The sequence below is a fragment of the Leopardus geoffroyi genome, chromosome A1, assembly GCF_018350155.1.
Source record: "Leopardus geoffroyi isolate Oge1 chromosome A1, O.geoffroyi_Oge1_pat1.0, whole genome shotgun sequence".
NCBI classification, from domain to species: Eukaryota; Metazoa; Chordata; class Mammalia; order Carnivora; family Felidae; genus Leopardus; species Leopardus geoffroyi.
Genome location: NC_059326.1, coordinates 159,835,681 through 159,859,282, shown reverse-complemented (window position 1 = coordinate 159,859,282; position 23,602 = coordinate 159,835,681). Strand labels below are relative to the sequence as shown.

Below are 23,602 nucleotides of genomic sequence, written 5' to 3'. Positions count from 1 at the left end.
CAGATATTGAGAATTCCATGTTTTATTTCCTTATAAAAAAGTCATCAAAAGTTGTTTGAACAATGCTTGCCTTCTTGTAAATAACTTACAATGTATTCAAGGCATCTTTTCGTTGCCTTGGCAAATTTTGATCAGCTTCTAACATTTAATCATTGGCTCTTTCAATGTGCGGTATTATCGCTGAGAGTGCCTTTCACATGAAGGGTCTTGCCAACATCGGGCATTTCCTCTGGGACACCTGCATCCTGTTTGTCACCATTTTCCTCATTTATGTCCATACGTTTGCCTTCCCTAAACTCCTCTGACTGCACACCTAGAGCATGTCCATCAGTGGTAGTATCAAGATTACCACCACTACCTATTTCTCCTATAACTCCATAATGTTAGATTTCATTTTCAGCAGTATTACTTTTCATTTCTTTGCTGTACTTTCATCTTCATTGGCCAAGTCCTTCTCTTAATTATCCATTATTGTAAAATTTCACGTGCATATATCACTGGGAGGCAAAGAGGCAAAACTATATGCTTTGCTGCCTGTACATGAATTGAATAACATAGACAGTAACCAACCAATCACTGACAAATTTTGAAAGAAATGACATGATTGACCATTGATCAGGATATGCCTCTGTTATTCACGCAGTGATTTGTGGACTAAAAAATTAGCTGCAAAATTTGTACTTTATACAAATTACTCACAGTTAATGTACTGTGGTAATAGAAATGTGAACCAGGTTGTCAGGGATCAGAGCAATTTAGCTATGTCATGGTAACTGAAAGGTGTATATTGGAAATGTGCAAAGAAAGGACTGCCTGTATGTATTTACAAATGATGAATGAAGGGGATGGCTTTCCAAATGGATTTTGATAGGCTGTGAAAGGCAGCCCCCTCTATCCCGAGCTATTTAGGGGGCAACAGTGGTCTTATGGGACCTGAAGTATATGATGCACCTAGGTTTCTAACTATGGCAGCAGCTATAAAGGGGAGAATTGTGCTGATCAGGTGACTTGTTGCAATTTGTAAAAAGTGTACTTCTTCCTCCTCTGATGTCACAGCACAGCAGAGCTCAGTGAGGATTTCAGCTCAACATGGGGATCTGGTTGTTTCCTATAATTCTCACACTCCCACACTGCCCACACACCCTTCATGGATGGTGACAAACAAACAAACAAACACACACCTCAAGTCCTAAAGGGCCAAGTCTCTGACAGTCCCAAGAGGATACATCTTTGAAGTCAAGGTCAGGTCAGTGGTGTTAAACATGGGGGAAGGGGCATGTGGGTGGAGGGACAAGGAACCAAGAAAGTTGAGGAATTTACAGGGAAGTCTGTAAACAAAGAAGATTGATGGTAGCTGAAGACAAAGGAAGGACTCACTGGAAAGAAGGTGAGATTCCCCACAGGGTCTTGATATGTCATCCCAATTATCTTTGCATCACAGTGTCTGTCATGTAAAAAGCCTTTAAATTGTTTGTTAAATGAAGCAAGAAGTATTGCTGGGACTTTGGAGAAATAATATTTTAATAAAACCTAAATTAAATGTGACTACATAGGGAACACAAATAAAGTGGACTAAAGACTAAAGATGGTTTGTGCTCCTGGGGGCGCCTGGATGGCTCAGTCAGTTGAGAGTCCGACTTTGGCTCATGTCATGATCTCACGGTTCATGGGTTCGAGCCAGGCGTCAGGCTCTGTGCTGACAACTCAGAGCCTGGAGCCTGCTCAGATTCGGTGTCTCCCTCTCTCTCTGCCTCTCCGTGGCTCATGTTCTGTCTCTCTGTCCCTCAGAAATAAATAAAACATTAAAAATAATAATAATAAAAAAAAAGGTTTGTGCTCCTCTGCACTGTCCTCCAGGTATTCAGAGTGATCTGTTGGAAATGTAATTCATACTGTATAGTTTCTTGTTTAAAATTTTTCAGTGGCATCCAATGTACAAAGAATAAAATCTAAAGTGTTTATCAGGGCTCACAAAGCCTACATAATCTGATCTCTAACAAATTCTCAGATGTTACCTCTTACCACTCTCCTCCACCACTTTCCACTACCCTCCCATATTCTTTAGTTACATTGACCTTTTTTTTCTATTCTACAAATGTGACAAGTTCATTGTGGTATTAGGATCTTTGCTCTTGCTGTTACCTCTGTATGACAAGCTCTATCTGTAGATTTTCACATGGAAAAATTTTAACACGGTTTTTTTAGTAAAAGATGTGTGATAACGACACTCCCTATAGGAAAAATTATGGAAGATGTATCATTTGCATCAGTCAGGATAAATTGGTTATGGTGCAGTAGCAAACAACCCCTCAGATCTCAGTGGCTTAAAACAACGGGTATGTATTTTTTGCTCATGCTACATGGCCAGTGTGGATTGGCAAGAAGGTTCTACTCATTGCAGAGATGCTAATATTTTATGATACCACCAACTCAACATGAGGTTTTGGGGTTTGCCATGTCAGAAGAAAAGATAGGTAGTAGAGCATTGGCAATTAAATGATTTATCCCAGAAAGGACACAAATCATTGCTCAGATTTTATTGACTGTAAGTCTGGATCTGGACCTGCTGTTTTCTATCTGTACTCCCATGTTTTTATTAGGCCTTGTTGACAGGCACAAAATGTTTTTATTGGGATTTTCAAAATAATTTGAAATACTTTTAACAATTTATATATTTGAGGTAGATAGAGATACAGATGCAAATTGATGTTAAGGACAAGGTAGATACTTTGAGAGCTGGTTGAATTATTTTTGAAAAAAAAAACCCAGAAAATATTGTTAGCAGATATTACAAAACAAATTATTTTGGTCATTTTAGCATTATGCAATTTTTTTCAATGTGTTTATTTTTTTCCTTCAAATTTTTATTTAAATTCTAGTTAGTTAACCTATCGTGTAACATTGGTTTCAGGAGTAGAATTTAGTGATTCATCACTTACGTATAACAGCCAGGGCTCATCACAATAAATGCCCTCCTTAATATTCCTTACCCATTTAGCTCATCTCCTGCCTACCTGAAGTACTGTCAACATTTTAGATTCTTGGGTCCCACCCTTCAAGATCTGATTTACTTAGTCTGGGCTGGGGAGTGGTCATCAGTTTGTCTGCATTACTTCCAGTAACTCAGTTGCAGGTGGTTTGGAGACACACCTCCAGAGTCTAGAACAATGGTTGGTCTATTGTGAGTGCTTAATAAATATTGTTTTGATTGTACAATTAGGGTTCCTTTGTGAATAAGGGTTTAAAGGAATGGATCAGTGGTTTAAGTGAAAAGAATCTGTATAGGCCAAGTTACATTAGGAGGGAGAGAAAAGCCCAGTAGTCTATTCAAAATAACTTCCAACTTCTGAAGGAGGTAATGCTGGAACTTTCTTTCATTTTGTGCATGTCACTAGATTGACCCACACATTCCAGCTATGTCATATATCTTGTTCAGAAAGGCACAAGTCTAATTATATTTAAAAAAAAGAATGGATGAATTCTTTGACTCATTCGATTTGTAATGAACTATGGAGAAAGCAAATCCAATCTCATGTAATTAGAAGTTACTTTAATTATGTGAAGTGCAGCCTACATTTCTTTGACAATGACAGATAATAATTTCCTTTTTATGCTGTATTCAAAATCTAATAGCCAATAACTTTACAACTCTAAGTCACTGGCAACTGAACTCTCTTGTCACTTATTCTGTATTATTTTCATACTCTGGTTGCAGAATAACAATGCTAGGAGTAAAGATCATAATGATGCCATATAAAGAGAACCATAAATGTATACTTTTCAAGTGAAGCTAATGTTCCATTATGATAGAGTACCCATCCCCTTGACAATCTCAACTATTTAAAAGCTGGATTGCTAAATTTTCAATATTCAGACTCTTTTCTGAAAGGAAGCTCCAGGCTAGAGGTCTCCATTGGTAAGTATTCATAAGGATTATGTTTTGGTAAAATAAAATCTGAAGGCTTCTAAAATATTAAACTTTCACGTAAAACATGTAGGAAAAAAAGACCAAAAAAAAAGCTGATGCTTAAAATATCCATTAGTTGTTTTAAAAATTAATTTGCAGTAGGATTCTATTTTTACAATTGCTGTGAAGTCTTGCTTTAATAATATCACTATTTCCTCCTCCTCTGGACAAGTTATTCATAATGTTAGACTATCTTAAAGGCCTTGGATGAATATGGGCACTCACACCTTGGACTGTGGGCTAAATTTTAAGATAACAAGAGAATATTTGTCTCGCTGCAAAAAACAGTATATTTCTTTAATATATATATTCTGACTAGTGAATCTAAATTTCTCGGCTGGGAAATAAATGCACTGTAATAGGTAATTTTGCTTTTGCCTGAATGTTGCTCAAGTTTAGCTGATACTTCTCTAATAGATGCTAGCAAACTAAAAGAGCTCAAAGAAATGCAAGAAAATCACATGGATTCAAAGACTTGCTTCTTTCTGTTTCTGCGTGAAAGTGGCGCTTTTCCTGTATCACATCTGAGAATTCAGTGTGTATAGCAGAGGCATAGTCTCCTCTCCTACAAGTGACTCTGTAGTATTGTAATAAAATGGCTTTGTGTATTTAAAACATACCATGAACAATGATAGTTATGAACATTCATAGCAAGGAGATTGTTTGTGATGTGCTGGTTCACAGTCCTTATATCTTAATAAAGCACAGAATGGGATTAAAACTGGAAGCCAAAAGTTCCAAGCTCTCTATATTGCTTGGGACATTAGTGGGACACACACACACACACACACACACACACACACACACACACACAGAGCTAATTGCATCCCTCATCTTACAGCTCATTATAATTAATATTCCTGGGGAAGCCTCTCCATCTCCTTATCTTGTTCCCATTTTCCATGCCTATTTCTTTCTTTCCTCCAAAAAATAACCTAATGTGTTTGTTATGTATCTTTGCATGTGCTCTTGTCAAATGTGTATTGTTTTGTGTCCTTGCATTTTTAATTTTCATAAGTGGGGCTAGGTTATAAATCTCAATCAGTTTTTCTCTGTTTCACTCAGGTTCTATTTATGTTGCTGGGTGTTTTTCTACTTCTCTAGGCTGTTCACTGTTATATCACTTATTAGGATCAGTGTAGTATTCACACTTGCTTTTCAAAAGCATAATTTTGGTTGTCTTCCCTGATACTTGCCATTTAGTAACGTGTTCATTCTCTGTCTCCATATTTTTAATAATCAAAAAATGGTTTGTAAATGAAAATCTTAACATAGTAGAATGAGGGAAAACAGCAGCCTTTAATAACATTTTCCAGTGAAGCTCTGTAATGGCATAGGAACCTCACAGCTCTCTGACCAAAGAGAGGGCCTCCTTTATTAGATGAAGACATAATATACATGAAATACCCCATAGTACTCTTCCAGTCTCCCCATGCTTTAATCTAAATATAGACCAACCGATGTTATAGAGCTATCCTTTAGAACGCTCATTTACATTGAAACATAGAAGCTGCTTGTGCAGATGTGGGATCAGGGATACATGAAGAAATATATAAATTTAAAATAACATAAAGCCAGAAGGTGCTGGAATCAGACCTGCTTATGACATTGGCTTGCTCAGACACCATGCATGGTAATTAAGTGACTCTACCTTTTTTCTCTACATAGATCTTAGCCAATAACTCAGAGTCTTGAGTTTCTTAAGGAAAAGCGATTATTACTATTAAGTAGAAACATTTCCTGTACTCTTTTTAAGATCTTTGGGTCCTAATGAGGAATGTGGGCCAGCCTGATGAGGACCTGCTCCTGAGAGCAGCAGGCTGTACCTCTATCCCCTGGAACTGTGCCAGGAGGCTGTGTGCCTAATCTGCTCAGAAATCGTTCCTTTCTGTCTGTCACTGAAGCCTGAACACACTCCAGGAATTAGGCACTAATTAATGTCAACACATTATAAATGAAGAAAGAAGGGAAATTGCTTGGACTCATTTCTGAGGAAATTTTCAGCAATTCGCTTCAGTTAAAGTTAATGTGTACCTCAGGGCAGCACTGAACCAAATCATAAAATGCTGCTCATGTGGATGAGTGACCTGGAGGTGACCCGTGTGAGCCTCTTGACCGATATTTGTTTCCATATCGTGTCTCTTTTGTTAGGATGCTGCTTATAGCATTTGATGACCTGGTTGGTAGCATCAGACAGGCTAGGAATCTTAACTATGGCCTCACGAGCAGTAAATTCTAGGTTACGGACACAAAATTCTAGGAAATGACTTTCAAAAAGGCACTTTCCTGATATTAATATATTGCTGCTTTATGGGCTTCAATGAAGAGTTTTTTGAAGAGTGGAACAAATGGATCATTACATGGATCTTAGGAAGCCTTCCTCTTAACTGGAAGCCGATTCTAATATGTTTTTATGTCTATAAAATTAGGAAATGGATACTAAAATCCAAATCGTTGTTTTGGGTAATCAGGATAAAAAAATGTGTATCAGTATGTCACGTTTGATCTAAAGTTATGAGATTGAGTCCAATATGTCTGTAGTCAGGAATGGGAGACTCATTTTGCAGAAAAAGCAGTTGATATGGCAGTACACCAAAAGGGGGTTCAATTTTGTGTTCATTGTTCTTCAGGCTTCCTTATTGCATGTTTTTCCCCTTTAGGATGCCCTTGATTTGCACTTTACTGAATTTTGCCTGAGTAAGAATGCCTGAGCTTAGACAGGTAAGCACCTTGCTGGCTTTGCTTAGACCTCGAGCTCACTAGAGAAGACTCTATGCCAGCCACTCCCTCCACCTCCAGTGTTCAGCACAACATGTGGCACATAGGATGGGACAAGATAATTGAATAGGGGTGCCTGGGCAAAGGACTCCGTTGGCCAAGCATGCAGCTCTGGCTCATGCCATGATCTCATGGTTTGTGGGTTCAGGCCCTGCGTTGGGCTCTATGCTGACAGTTTGGAGCCTGTAAGCCTGCTTCGGATTCTGTGTCTCTCTCTTTCTGTCCCTCCCTTGCTCTTGTCTCTCTCTTTCTCAAAAACAAATAAATAAACTTAAAAAAAAGAGTAACTGACTGAAGAGTAATGTAGGCATACCTATAATGTCAAACCAAGTTTTTGACCATAGTAATAAACCATTGGATAATCCATTTTAGTGCATTGATCTTAAGGTTAAAAAAAAAATAGATCCAGTCCTGTAAACTTGTATGGCCATGGGTAAGTACCCTTTAAGTCTCAATTTCCTCATCTGTTTATTAGGGTTAAATCTGTAAATAATGGATCTGTGGCAAAAAGGAAAGAGGTCTAGAGTGAAGATTTGTTTGACCACATCAACCCCAATGCTTTTACTAAAGATCTGGAAAATTTGATTCTTAATCAAAAATTGCTTTGATTGTATTCTAATATGTGTTTTCCTAAATTTTAACATGATAACATGAAGTGATTCAAGAGGAAGAATTTTTCTTTGTTTTCCCAAGCACTTAGCACAGATTACACATAAGTTTTAGTCTGTGTTCTTTCTACAAACCACAGGGTGTAGGCGATGGATATGGAAAAACATACAAATAAAAGTCAAGACAAATGTGGCTTATTAAGAAAAATCTGTTGGAAACTTCCTGATTCTATCCATGAGTTAGTATTCCTGAAAATAATGTGTGTGATTTTCATTGTGGTTTGGTAAATTGCTGGAAGAGAAACAGGAGGATAGGAGCAATGACTTGTGCAACTTGTTCTAGGAGAGTAACAGGCAGACCAGGACCAGACAGAAAAGTCACCCAGGGGGATTCATTCATTTCTAACAGTGCTGGTATTGGAGCAAGAGGCTTTTGTACAAAGGTGAGAACCCAAGATGTGCTTTGAAACATTTAAAAGCTGAAAGAAATAGATGTTTTGTCTCTTTTAAAATTTAATAGAATGATAGCACACACTTTCCAAATGTCTTGCAGAGCACCCATTCAAATGAAAGATATATATTTAGCACACTAGAATGGCTATCTGGGTGGGGGAGAGAAAATGGAGCCAAAAGGGAATAAATACATATATTTGAGGGGCTTCATCCAGACCACTGGTGATCAAATCAAGTCTCTGTACCTGGGGTCCAACAGAAACCAACCACCATCACCCAAACAACGATGAACCTAAAACATGCAGTGTGAGTGTACAGGGTTCTTAGGGGAGCCCTTTTCAATTCATATACTGGGGAATGATGCTTCAGGCTATGAAGTGCCTAGGATTCCCAGGTACAGGTATGAGTGAGTGAGTGAGTGAATGTGGGTGTGTCTGTGTGTGCTTTCTTGAGACTGAATTTTCACGAAGAAAAATAGAGCCTGAGAAAACTGCTGGCTTTTGAACACTTTGGCTTTCTTGAGTCAGGATATTCCCTGCCCAAACAAAACCTTTCCTTTCAATAGGAGCTCTCCTTAACTTTCCCATGGTGTTGTATGTGGGGTGTGTGTGTGTGTGTACAGGCCTTTGGAGTTTGTAAATAACAACAGCACACCAATTCAAGACACACTCAAGTAAGGATTAAAAGGGTTAAAATTGTGTCCCAGCCCAAATACCCAACAATAATGTGCGGCCCATTAAAATGCAATTAGATAAACAGTTGCTACAAGGTTGAAAAATCTCCCTTCACTACCAGGGTGAATGGGTTGGAATCTATCCACAGTTAATAAAAAGGAAAGGATGCAGGAACTTGGCTGAAATGTAAGACAAAGGGAAATAAAATACTATTTTTCAAAAAGAAATGTGGAGGTGTGTCAATGCAGGTACTCAACTGGAAATATGGATCCTTAGCTTAAAAATCAGAAGACTTCATTTTTATAAATCTCTGTGTCTGTTACCCTCTGTCAAAGGGGCAATAAGATCATGGTAATAAAATATCTCAGTTACTGCGCTATATTTTCTGTGTTCTTTATTCTTGACCATTTAGTGACCTATCAGTTAATTTCATGTCTGATCAGGTTAAGGTAACTCCACAAACACTCATAGAGGCATGCCTATGTTGGTGAGCTCATACCCTCAGTCTTTCTGCGTCACCTTATGACCAAGTTGCCCTTCTACTGTTCACTTATTGAGAGATTCAAAAGTTTAAAAAAAAGAAACATTATCCCCAAATGATTGTGCTAAAGACTGTGATCCATCCAAACTCACATGCAAAACAAAGCTGGGCCTCATCTGTGCATTTTTGGGCATCAGGCAACAGCTGCTTGTCATCTACCTTCACTGGAGTGTTTTCTCATTGATTGCATTCCTTCTTGTGACTCTTTCATCATAAAAGAGAGAGCGAGAAGAAGAAAGAAAGGGGGAGAGAGAAAGAGGGAAAGGGAGAGGGAGAGGGAGAAGGAGGGGAAGGGGGAAAGAGGAAGAAGGAGGGGAAGGGGGGGAGAGAGAAAGAGAGAGAGAGAGAGAGGGAGAGGGAGAAGGAGGGGAAGGGGGAAAGAGGGAGAAGGAGGGGAAGGGGGGGCAGAGAGAAAGAGAGAGAGAGAGAGAAGGGGGTCATCATTAAGACCACAGCCACCTCACACCACCTATAGACTTGCATACATTCACGGCAGAGAAGGCACACCACACGACCAAAGCCAAAACTCACCTGCCTGTTCACTTCTGTGTGTATATAACCAATGCCAACTGAGCATTGGTAGTTTTGTCAAAGTGTGTATTTTTGGCTCCATTCTACTGGCTCAAGTAGCTTAAAGAAGAGAGACATCTTTAGATGCAGCCTTTAGTGTAGGAAATGAGAAGTGACACAGCAGCAGTGAAAGCTTTACAAATCCAAGAGGACTTTGTGAGTGTGGAAAAGTCAGGATATTAAGGCAAAGAGTAAAATCATATCAACAAGGCTGAAATAGGTACATTCTTAAACTGTAACTTCCAGTTTGCCTTCATTCAGTATAAGAATAAAAGGCTAGGTCTAGATGTTGTTTTCATCATTCTGCTTATAATGCAGGACTAGACATAAGTGGTCAATTTCTTGAAAAAAGTGTCTTAGTAAAATATGAGCATAAAAGGTTTCATAAATGGTTGTACTTAAAGAAATATTGAGCTAGAAATACAAATTGGTACAGGATAGACTTTCTGAAAGACCATATGACAACAGCTTTCAAAAACCTTTGAAATTGTCTTATCTCAAAGCAATCACTTGAACATCAGCCTTACCAACATTTTTCTGGATCTGTCTCTTTAGGCAAGAGAAACAAAAGCAAAATTAAACTATAGAGACTACAACAAACTAAGAAGGTTTTGCACAGTGATAGAAGCCATCAGCAAAACATACAGGTCACCTACCAAATTGGAGAAGATATTTGCAAATGATATATTTGATAAGGGGTTAATATCCAAAATATATAAAGAACGCATACAACTCAACACCAGAAGAACCCCAAGTAATTTGATTAAAAATGAACAGAGGCTCTGCATAGACATTTTTTCCAAAAAAAGACAATATAGATGGCCAAAAGACACATAAAAAGATGCTGAACATCACTCATCACCAGGGAAATGCAAATCAAAATCACAGTGACATACCACCTCAAATCAGTCAGGTAGCTAGTATCCAAACCACAAGAAGCAACAGGTGTTGGTGAGGATACGGAGAAAAAGGAACTGTTGGTGCACTGTTGGTGGGGATTTAAACTGGAGCGGCTACTATGGTAAACAGCACGGAGGTTCCTCAAAAAATTAAAAATAGAATTGTCATATGATTATCCAAAGAAAAGGAAAACACTAATTCAAAAAGATATTTGCGCCCCCCCCACCATGTTTATCACAGCATTATTTACAATAGCCAAGGTATGGAAGCAATCTAAGCGTCCATTGACACATAAATGGATAAAGAAGATATGGTATATATATGTATATGTGCACATGTATATATATGTGTGTGTATATACATATATATATACATATGTATATATACACAATGTTTTATATACACACACACACACACACACACACATACATACATGGACACACACACACCAGAATATTACTCTACTATAAAAAAGAATGAAATCTTGCCATTTGTGACAACATGGATGGACTTGGAGGGTACTATGCCAAGTGAAATAAGTCAGGCAGAGAAAAACAAATACCATATGATTTCATTTATATGTTAAATCTGAAAAATGAAAACAAATAAAAACAAAAACATATTCCCACTTACAGAGAACAGACTAGTGGTTGCCCAAGGGGAGGGAAGTCGGGGGGATGGGAAAAATAGATGACAGGGATTAAGAAGTATAAACTTCTAGTTTTAAAATAAATAAGTCACAGGGATGAAAAGTGCAGCACAGGGAATACAGTCAATAATATTGTAATAACTTCGTATGGTGACAGATGGTAACTATACTCATTGTGGTAAGCATTGTGTATAGAATTATTGTACACCTGAAACTAATATAACATTGTATGTCAATTATACTTCAATAAAAAAGTTGCTTGCCAAAGAACCAGAAGTTTATTTCTAAAAAAACTTATTCTAAAAAAATGAAAGTTTGTACAATGTAGACTTATTTATAATAGGACTTTTTTTTTTAAAGTCCAAAAATGGGAGAGTAAACAAATAATTTTGTATTCATACAATGAAATATATACCTTTAAAGAACCATGTCATAAAAACATATTTATTCTTGGGAAAAAATGGTCATAAACTATTAACAACTGGAAGATGTAGCCTATAAGCTGTTTCAATAGTATGTCTATCATGTAAAATAGAAATGTGGAAGCATCCAGAAGGGTAGGAAGGACATTTAGCAAAATGTAAAACATTATTTTTCTTTCCATGTTTTTTTATATTTTCCAAGTTTTTTTTGAGTGTTTTCTTATGTGATTAGATATAATCCTGTAATTATTACTAATAAAGACTCATTAATATTTAAAGGCCTTCTCTGAGTCCAGTAATTTACTTGAACTCAGAGGTTGTGTCACATGCGATAGATACACGGTGGGCACTAGGATAGGTGCATTCAACAGAAAGACCCTCACAACTGTCTCAGGCTTGCACCATTTGGCGATTGTCCGTGTAAAATGATAAATTAGAACATACTGCAATTCTAGGGAAGAATGGTTCTCCCCAGGTTTTCCATCTTGCTGTCACCCATAACCAGATGCTCATACTATAATAGAAACAGTAAGAAATTATGAGTTCATGAAATGAAAGGCACTATTATATCACTGATAGTGAGGAGAGGGGGTCCAAGTTTAAATTGCTTTGGCAATCCCAACCCTGTATTTCCTGATTCTGATGCAACTGAAACCTCAACTTTCTCATATTTCAATGGTTTATATAATATATTTATAGATACGCATAGAATTTTATGATAAAACAGTGTTTTATGGTTGGAGTAAGTAAGCAGCTGGATACCACTTTGTTTGATTTGTATAGAAGAGTGGAAGTTCAAACATAAAATGAAATGACTACCCCTTTGTTTAGCTATCATAGACTGTTTCTTTATCACAGTCACATGCAATCTATTGGAAAATGTAGAGGCAATAACAAACACAGTACCCAATACCCAGCTCCATTATAACAAGTATTGCTCCAGTGTATAATCCCTATATTGGTATCTCTGCACTCAAGGTAAGGGGAACAGCTTCCTATGGTCCACTTTCTGTCTTCCTGCATAGGGATTGCGTAAGGCACATTTAAAATAACACTCATAGGAACACTCACATACCAAAGCTTTCTACTTACCACCGTTCTGGCTATGATGATGAATAATCTCTGACAAATCTCTGCTCCCCACACTTTACTAAGCAGCCCTGAAAACCAGGGTTTACTAACAGCATGCATCCTCTGTGTGTTGCCTTACATTTGACAAGAACAAATGACCAAAATTATAAAACAAATTTAAGTCTTGGATCCACATCACATTTCCTTTTGTAAAATGAAGTAAAAATGTGTTTTTACAAAACAATTTCTATCCTATTGATACTTGAGAGGAAACCTTTGCTACTGTTGATAAAACCTTTTCTACCTTTGTGAACACGGTCAGTCATGACAGAGTGCTTCCAATAAAGAGATTAAGAGAATCAAACAAGAACCTCAGTGAAACACCAGGAACTGTTGAGATTTCAGACTTTTTTCATCACATCTCTGATTTCACACAATAAAAAGCATGACTCTGCTCAAGTTAAATATCCTAGCATTGATTGCTAGATATCAGAGAATGGCTGTTAAGTGTTATCAGATTACCAAACACTTGCAATGTTTGCTTGATTGACAATTTTACAGCTGGCATACTGAAATACATTCTGCTTAGCAACTAATGTTAAGCAGAAGAAAACTTTCCGGCTATGTCATGGTTGTGAAAACAGGTGCAGGGTATCTGGAAAAAATTTTACTCTGAAAGGAAGACAAAAGTGGTCTTCAAATGAACAGCTTGAACCTGAAGTATGTTATTTCATCTAATAATAAAGGCAAAAAAACCTTTACATTTCTAAAAGTTACATGTATTCCAACAAAAACAAACAGCTTTTAGCTACCAGGGCAAACTCAATCAAACTAAGTGAATTAGAATAATTTTTTCTTCCAAGATTGTTTTTTAAGTCTAAGGACACTTTTTTTTTTTTTTATCATTGCAGTAATCTGTGTTATATTTTGATTCCTCCATACTAGTGGTGATAAACTGGTTTGTACAATCTTTTGAAATGTTACCCAAACATAAACTATAGGACAGAGTTAAGATAAATTGGAAGACATTTTTACCTTTCTTTTATTTTTCAGATTTTGATTTTTTTTTTTGCATGTTAGACTCTTTAATTTTAGACCATTTAATGAACAAAGTCAATAATGGTCATATCCTCAAAATAACTAGAAACAGGAGATTCTGGGATTTTTCATGAGGATCTCTAATAGTTACTGGAAGCCTGAGTTAGGATAAGTGGCCGTGTAAGCTCCAGGCTTCAGATGGTATGGACCTTGTTAGTGGTGGTTCCCGTAATTAGGATTTCAGCTTATTCTTCTACTTTTAACCCAATGAAAATTATCATTTCTCACATCACATCTACTCTTTTATTGCTTCTGATTGATTCTGGAAGCAATGGATTTTAGTATAAAATAGGGTATTTTTGTTTTTTGTTTTTTAGCTAAAAAGAAAACACACTCTGGGGTAGCAATACAAAAACCTATCTTTTGTTAGTCTGGAAATATTGGAAAAATGTCTTTTTACCATTTACACAACCCTAGAAGTCATCAAATGACTCTAAGCTAATCACCAATAAATAAAAAAAATTTTTTTTTATTAGTTTTTTTTTTTTTTTTTTTACTTTTTGAGAGGCAGAGAGAGACAGAGTGCATGTGGGGGAGGGGCAGAGAGAGAAGAAGACACAGAATCCAAAGCAGGCTCCAGGCTCTGAGTTGTCAGCACAGAGCCCGATGCAGGGCTCAAACTCACGAACCATGAGATCATGATCTGAGCCGAAGTCAGACGCTCAACCCACTGAGCCACCCAGGCCCCCAAAATAAAATGCTAGTTTGTTTTTTTCCCCTAGTATCTTCTAGCTAACATTTTTCAGATTCTTTTCCTCCTCAAGTTATTTAGTTTTGACTCAAATAGAGTTATCAGCCTGGTACAGCCACTCCCCAAGAATGATTCATTCATTTAGTGGCTTCTTGTCTTCTTCCAGGCAATCTGTGAGGAACAATCGTTTGGCCTCTTTTCTATGCTCTTCCTAACCTTCTCAGTTTAGTGTGAGAACACAAGGAGGAAGATGTGTCTGGGGTACATCTTCGCCCACTCAGAGGAGCACAGCTGGGAAGGAAGGCAGAAAAGTTGTGCTCACAGACCACACAAAGTACTCCCCACCAGGCTGCAGCTGTGACAACCCAGCAATTCTTCCCTCGACACCTACGGCACATATTTCATAGTCTAAGAATAGATGTGCTTACATTGATCAAGTGGGGGAGGCTGACAGAGTTAGCCTCATATGGCTAGGTCTCAGATGCATAAAGATGTCAAGAGATCTGGTTTTAATTGAAATGCAAGCATTTGCCACGTGGTATTCTACACACGGGTGATTTTGCCTTATATGGTAACACGTTTTGGCAATACAAAAATGAAAAGCAAAATAAAAACAAGTGAAGCATGAGTTGTAACAATAACTTATTGCGGACCAGAGAAAAGAATTATATCCAGTGAACATTATGTAAAAACATGATATTTATATTTTTGATTGTTATACAGATTTAACATGCTAACTAAAAAAAAAAATAATCCAGTTGATTGCTGTTTTATTCACTTGTAGAAGGTGATTTTCCTGCAGACAGATTTTCTGGTGGTTGATATGTTAACAACAGATAGAACACTTTGGTGTTTTTGATTACTCATTTGGCGTTAGGATCACTTCTTTGAGAAAGTCTGAATAGTAAAACAGAACTGCTGCAATATTTTTGTTATCATGATACTATAATGTAAACACTGAGAATTGACTCACCGTTCAACTGATGTAGAGAGATCAAAGGAGAGCCATATCATAATTTAACCTTAAGTGAAGGTTTGTGTGGAGATAAAAATTAGGGTGGCAGGTCAATCCTAAAATAAAATTTATTTAGTCTATTTCTCCCTTTCAAGATTTAAAACATAAAGCCTATATTGGCCAATTGGTCCAGATGTCAACTTAGAATAAAAGCCAAGTTCCATTAGGAAATGATACTTGCTTTTCATTTCTAAGAGGTGTCTACCCTTTTCTTGTCAAAATGTGAGACCTCCATACTTGTATATTCACTGTGGCATTCGGAACTGACTGAAACTTGGTAGTTCTGTTTTTATCTTTATGTGACCTCTTAGTAAGAACATTTTTTAGGAAAGCATAGAGCAAGGTAAAATGTAAATACATTTTTTGTAGAGTGAAAAACTTCTGGCTTCATTATTATTGGTAAAGAAATAGTTAGACTCTTAAATAAAGCACATTATGGCTATGCCCCCACAAGAGGTAGAATTTATAATTGAGGCAATGTCCTTTCTTACCTTGTACTGCTTAAATCTCACTGAACCTGTGGCCACCCACTTTGCTTAGACATAAAACAGTGTATATAAAGAGAGAAGGTGATAGATGCGCCAAATAGCTATCCTAACTATCTGCATATTGTTCACTAATTTGTTGATTAATTAAAAGCTATGTACAGGGATCATTGTGATCCAAGTCTGGATGAACTTGATATTCAGCTTCTGGGAGGTTGTGAGAACATGTTCTAGATTGTTCTCACACCAGATGTCAGGTGCTTCCTGAGAAACTTTACTGTTGGCCCCGCAGAATTCAGGGCAGCTTCAGGAAGTGATGTCTCACCTGACACTTGTCAGATTGCCTCCTAGGACAGCAGAGAGTGGTATAGATCTATAGTTACTGCCCCCAAAGAATTATAAAATCTGAGTCTTTCTTAAGCTTTGTCACTGTGTGACTTAGTTATAGTCACCTTTGCCTCCTTTGTCCCAGGAAGAAGTGAAGACCCTAAGTGTCAGAACTTGCCACGGAGTAAAGCAAAAGGATCACCTGATAGAGGCCAGTAAAACCCAGCTCCAACCAAACCACCTTCCGTCATGGCTAATGCAGAGCTTTGGGACAGCACCTCTCACTCCAGTTATTCTCTGATGCCACAAAGGCCTCAATACTACCTAATTCTCTCCATCACCTTACTTTTAGGTACCTGGAATTTGTTTCTGGAATCTGGTCCCCTTCAATCACTGGATTCTTATCGTTAAAATTCACTCTTGAAGTCATTGATTCCCTGTCACCAACTCCCTTTTGACCAGACCACTTCACCTGAGAATCCTATCCCTGGATCATTTTCTGGCTGCTTTCTTTCGAAAATTCCATTTCTCACTGACTGCCACCTAATCTGGCACTACCAAACAAGAGTTAGAGCCTCCACAGGGAACTCCCAGGCAGGCCAAGTCCTTGTTTGCACCTTTGGCTGGGTGTTGATAGGATGTCTCAAACCATGCGTGGATCACTTTTATTGAAAAAAAGGAATGTGCGTGGACGAGTTGAGCCTCCAACAGCAGGTCACATCGGCCACATCGGGAAGGGGATGTTCTGAGGGTGTGTGACAGGGAAGACTATGTGTGTTGACTATGAATGTGTTTGCGTGTGAGAGTGAAGAAGTACGTGAATGGCTCTGAGCACATGTGAGTGCATGTGAGCGTGTGTGTGTGCAAGTGGGAAATAAATACAGGAAAGCCTTCACTGGTAGCAAGGTCTGAGAGATGTGGTATGCCAGAGGATCTCTTGGCTCAAATTGACCCAGGCTCTAGTTTGGCTTCTGTTACCCGCTCAGCTTGTGTAATCCTGAGAAGCCACTTTCTTGTCTCCTGGATCACAGTTTTTAAACTTGAAAGATGAGTATATGAAAAGTACTATAAATTCTGTGTACCACAAAAAGTACCACAACATTGCTGTTATGATTCTCTTTCATCTGCCCTACTATACGTTAGAAGGTGAATATACAGCCGGAAAAAGGAGGCTACGGTTAAGAAATGCAAAGGTAGCCTCAAGCCCCATCATCACACACTTTTTAGGTTATGATTAAAATAGTACAGGGACAGAGACTGAAAGATGACTGGCCCCACCCTGGGGGAGAAGAGGACATCTCCAGTGTGATGCTAAGAGGAACACAAGCCCCTATGTTCCTCTGCTGGTCTCTTAGACTGGAACATCTCCCTCTTAAATCCTTCTGAGACCCAGACATGGAAATAAACCCATCTGCCTTGCCTATTGATTTTAAAAGTGCCTCAATTCTTTAATGCAAATAAGTGGGTGAGCTGGAGATGTTGCGTGCTATCTTAATTTGAGAGTAAATGTTACATGCCCCTGAGTGGCCTCCATTAATTATAATCAAGAAAACAACCTTGGCGTGCCTCACTTCTCTCATTGACTGTATCGATGGCTTTCCCAGACTTCTACATTGAAGGCAGGCCCAAAAAGCAACAAACATTAGGCAGTCCTCTCTTTTCCAGCTGCTAAAAATAAATAAGTTTATCTGTAGCACTGCCTAAGGAATGACTCAAGCCAAAACTAGAGATAAATGTAAATGTCACTTCTTTTAATAAGAAAACATTGATAAATTCATACATACATCTCCATTCTAACTCAGGCTGGGTAATGGTATGATCAATTCATAAGCAACATACATGAAAGAGAGAAGCAGATTTAAAAAGCAAATGTACTGGAAAGCCATAACCCAATATCCCCGTCAATTGAAACTGAGACCAGAAATACAAGGAAGGATTCTAAACATGAACCAGAATAACTAACATGAAGATCTACAAGACTGAGGCCCAGAGAGGTAATGTGGCTGCCACAGGATTGCCAGCAGTTTAGGACTGAGTATCATTTTCTGTTTCCCAGATTGACACCTTTGCCACTACTAGCTGCTATTTGCTATGTCCTTATGCTTTAGAAAAGTCAAATACTTTTCCAAGGTTGAGTTTTGAAGTAGAAATTACTGTGGCACTTTCAGTGTTCCTTTTCAAAGTTCCCTCCTTGGGTTCGACATCTATTTTCCACCTGCCCTCTCCTCCTGACCACAGACTTGCACACTGACACAGCCCCCTACATCCTACCTTCTTCTTCCTCAGCCTTCTTCTTCCTGAACAACTTGCTTTGTTCTCTACCTTAGTGTCTGCTCGCTCCCTTTTCTCTCTCTTGTCACATGGTAGCATCTCTATTTCCTGAAATCTCCACAGCACATCTCAAACATTCTAACTTCCAGAGTAATCTACATCTGTGGTTTTCAAAGTGTAGTCCGCAAAACAGCAGCATCACATCACCTGGAAACTTGAGAGAAATGCAGCTTCTCAGGTCTCAGACTGGACTTCCTGTCCCAGAAACTCTGGTAGTCAGACCCAGCAATCTGTGTTTTAATGAGCCCTCCACATGACTTTGAGCTCTCCCCAAGTCTGAGAATCACCAACCTACCTTATCTTTTGGTAGCTTGAGTTCCAAAGCAAGAGTTCTGTGGAGTACTGTTTGTGTTCAGATTCAGCTTTCCGGCTGTATACTCAGGATAAATTACACCCTCTCTGCCTCATACTCCTCATCTGTGAAATGGAGATAGTAATAGATTTTGCCTTAGATTATTTGCTGTTGGTCGATGAAATGATACAAGGTATGTACACCAAATGTACTTAGCACAGAGCAAAACCTAGGAAATGCTAAAAAAAAGTTAGCATTATTCTTTCATAAGATAGTTCTACTCTACTTCACTTTTCTTTCCATATCATACTCTTACGAAACTTGTAAACAAATGTTAATCAATAGCGAAACCATGTTACTTAAGAATGTAAATTACATTCTGAATCAGGTCTTGATATTATCAATCTTTATGAAACCATTTTCATGTTTGTATTTAAAGTAGTTATATGAATATTTAGTTTCTGTATTTCAACAGTTAATAAAAATGATGACACAGTACCACTCAAAAGAATCAGTTTAGAGAAAGCTATTTCAAGCTATTTCACTGCCACATAGGAGTACACCCAGAAAAAGCTTTGCAAGTTTGTTCTTGCAGCAGCTGATATCCTTAAAGGAAAACACACATACGTTTGTTGCTAATAATAAGGCACCCTGGTCTTTCGGTCTAGGACAACTGTAAACTTGTCTGTGCAGAATGTCCCTCAGGCATAAAAGCAAGCTCAACAGATGGGACAGGACCCCACAAGCAACTCTTCAAATCTGAATCATGCATTTTTCTTGCATGTAAATATCATTTCATATTAATTGATATTACTAAACAGCACTTATAATTGCAGCAATTCTTGCAATTATCATAGAGAAATGAATTCATACTATTTCACATATAAAATGGCTCTTATGTATGTATTTCAAACAATATAGCAAAAGTTGTGAAATCTCTTCACCCGGTGTACTAAAGTGTAATTCATGTCTCTCCCATGCAAATCTCAAACCCTGTTTAAATATTGTATACTTGTAATTAAAAAAATCAAACTAATAGAAACATCATTGCTCTTACTCCAGTGAGTAGTGCCACCAATTAGCAAAGAGCTTTATAGGTGATATCTACTTTTTAAATTAGCTATTACTTTCCGGTATAGCTTCTTAGTTAATGGATATTACGATTGTAAAACTCGTGTTACTTGGAACATACGTACAGTGTATGATCCCGGTGAAATGGCTCATGCCAACAGCAAAAACAAAAAGCCTGCCCAGAAGGGACCTTTTGTAAGGCAGGCCAAAACTGTATGTGCATAGCATTTTCTGGCAAGTCACTGGCAAAGTCCTCAGCTGTGAATATCCTGGACATAAGGTTGTGCAATTGTGGTTAGGGAAATATGGTGGTTGTTAGTTTAATTCCTAGCTGACCCAATTTCTATTCATATAAAATATGCTTTGGGGCAGTCATCAGGAGACCACTTGGACTTTGGTTTACATGGAATTTCCTTGCCTTTTATGACATTTCACATTTTCACTAAGAGATAGAAGAATTCTATAAAACGAATCGCTTAAGCCGGTAGAAAAATATGTACGTAGAAAAATGTGTAGGTAAAGCTTTTCAGCGTATCAACAAAGGTTCATATGCAGCAGTTAAGTACAAGGAATTCTAGGACAAGGAAATGAACTCAATGGAGTGGAGCCATAGAAAACTGGGTCTAAAAATCAGACATGAATGGGAGGTGCTCCATTTGGAGGCCACACTTACAAGCATAGTTTTCTGAGTTCTTTTTTGAGCATCACAATTTTGGCCCTGAAGCCATGTTGTTTAGTGCTAGGGAGGAGATCTGGAAATCAGAAATCCTCATTCCAGTCCCGAGGCGCTTATAAGATGTCCACAATTCTCTTTGGCCCAATGTTCTTTCATGGGATTATTGATGGTTCATCTTCTTAATAACCATCTCGGAATAAGGAATCTGTATTTGAGTCGCCATTATGAAAGCAATCCTTTAAAAAAAAATAACAGAACCACTGTTAAGATTGAAACACTGAGGGGAGAATGGAATCAAAAAGCTAAAAGAGCTCTCCTATAGAAGAATAGGTTTACAAACACAAATAGTGCCAGAGAGTCTCGATAGCATTCTCAATAGAATTAAAAACAGTGAGCACAGTGAATGTACCTTAACACACATGTATTTATATTTTTGTAATGCATTTGATACAGTATCTCAATAAATCTTATTTGCCAACCTAACTAGCATTGGCTTTGCTGTGTGCTCTGTCACATGGACTGAGAACTGGCTGGAGGACAAGTCCTAATGACTCAGGGCAACGTGTTGACTATAGGGTCACCGTGAGGTCTGGTTTTGTTTAATGTCTTTATTAACGATCTGGAAGAAAGAGCAAATAATTCTTGAATGAAATAATATCTGAGTGACAGGCACATGGGCTAACTGGAAAACATAATTAAGTAGAAGCGTGTAAGCGCCAGTCCTAGGCTTGCTACTGATTTGAAGGAGGCAGTCACTCGATCTTTCTGGGCCTGTTTCCCCTTGTGGAAAATGGAGATAATGGGTACTCCTGTGAGAAAACAGAGATAAGATTTTATGATTTCAAATACAAAGTATGATAATACTCCCTCTGATAATATTTAGTGCTTATCTACCGCTTAGAAGTCACTTTAACATGGCAGAACCGAGGGTAGGGCCTATGTCAGGGAGGAACAAAATGACACTGTCAAAGGACGGCATGTTGGGAGGACTCATGGCTAAAACACCCTGCAAAAGGGGTTTGTTAATAGGTGGAGGAAGCTTAGAGAGAATAGGAAGTTGAAGAATACCAACAGACTCTTTAGTGGAAAACTGCATAGGAGGGTAAAGATAAAAGAGGGTAAATCTGTCTTGCTGTGTTTGAAGATGGGGCAGAGGGATGAGATGGAACCACAGGAAGACCTCCCACACGTCCTGCTTTTTTTTTTTTTTTTTCTGGTCCATGGAGACTATGCACGGAGAAGATCTATTCACATCCAAGTACTCATTAATTGCTGTTCACTTTTTATATCAAAATTGAGCTGTTTAAATTCACAGGCAGAAGTCGGTAGATGATTTCAGGTAAAGCCTTCAATGTGATTATCTTGGCAGAGTCACTTCTATCTAGTCTGACATGGTGGAGTCCTAGGCACCGCTTTCTCAGTTTTCAAAGGGGGAAATTAGCTGTGGGGGGCAGGGGTAAGTGGGTGGATGGTGCTCATTTATACAAACAAAGCTAAAAATGACTTACCAAGTTTTGTTTTTTTTCCCCATTGAGAAATACGATTTTCAAACTGATCAGAATTTTTGTGACAGCTGAGACGTCTCTAATTCTTTTTAGTAGTAAAGAGACTCAGGAACCAAATTAACATTAGTAAGGTTACTGGATCTTGTAATATAAAGCAGGGTTGCTCAAACTAACTTGATCCTAAGTATTTTCTAGGAATGCTTTTCAAAAATACAGATCTGGGGGCACCTGGGTGGCTCAGTCAGTTAAGTGTCTGACTCTTGATTTTGGCTTGGATCATGATCTCATAGTTCATGAGATCAAGCCCTGCATCAGGCTCTGCACTGACAGTTGGAATCTATTTGCTTTCTCTCTCTCAAAATAAATACACTTAAAAAAAAATTTACAGATCTCAACGTTTCAGCCCAGACCCACCAAAGCAGAATCTCCAAAGAAGTCAAAGTAATTGTTATCATCAGGCAAGTGTGAACAATCCCAGGTTGAGTTAAAGGATTTATATTGTTCTAAAGAGTTGTCTAATCAACATACGATGGTCTGATGTACTCATATCTACTAAAGCTGGAGTTCATTCCAAGCCAAGTCAGAATATTTATGTTCTTTTATTTGGGCTTTTATTTTTTTCCTACATAAAATCAAAGATTACATAGAAGATAGACGAGTTCATTGCTTTTTCAGTTTTTCTTACCAATTAGCAAAGGGTATGTTAATACTTTAGAATGTCATTTTACAATTTCTAAGAGTGTGGCTTATTTCTCATGAGTTATTTGCTTTGAGTTCATTTATAATTTATAATCTACCCATTTCTAAAAAACAGTGAGGATTTTATTTCAAATTGTGTGTCTAGTGAAAGTTGAGAAAAAAACTTCAGAGTCCCTGATGTGACTGGAGGGGTCTCATCAGCAACATTCTTACAGAAATCAGACTAAAATTCACCCTATCCTCTTCCTTAAAGCACTGTTCTTTATGCTAAGCCACAGATTTTTTATTTGGGAGACAGGTGAAGCAATGCAAAATAGGGTAAAAATTTGATAGAATATTTCCTATGTGCTCTGATTCAATTGTAAAATCAGTAGAAACTTTAGAGGAAGACCAAACAGGCTCCCCAGCAAGAACATTAGGATCCTCGTTACATAGGAATCCCTTTCTGGTGGTATTGGGCTCATGGAAAGCAGAACTATCACTAATACAGTGCTCTTAGCCATTACCCATGCCATTTCTAGAATTAGATTTCAATATTAATTTGATGTTTATTAAGAAAACATAAGACACAACTTAAATTAATGTATGTGGGATGGTAGGTTGGAGGAGAAGATCCCAGAAAAATATTCAGGAAAAAAAAAACCCCAAAAATTCACTGAGAGGAAAAAAACCCCTGAGCTTTGGAATAACGTGGAAAAGAACCAAGATTAAAAACAAACAAACAAACAAACAAACAAACAAACAAACACTTTAGAGCCCACTAATAAATAAGTTACAAA

The 23,602-nt window shown here is 37.9% G+C and overlaps 1 long non-coding RNA gene across 1 annotated transcript in view; it reads right to left on the bottom strand.

Annotated features, from left to right (window-relative positions):
* Positions 1–20,849, bottom strand: part of LOC123608867 — a 101,036-nt gene extending 80,187 nt beyond the window's left edge. The window contains exons 1-2 of the long non-coding RNA XR_006717482.1: positions 20,617–20,849; positions 18,876–18,997 (exon numbers count right to left, since the gene is read on the bottom strand). This is a non-coding gene — a long non-coding RNA (uncharacterized LOC123608867). The remainder of the gene's footprint in view (positions 1–18,875; positions 18,998–20,616) is intronic.
* Between the last annotated feature and the right edge of the window lie 2,753 nt (positions 20,850–23,602).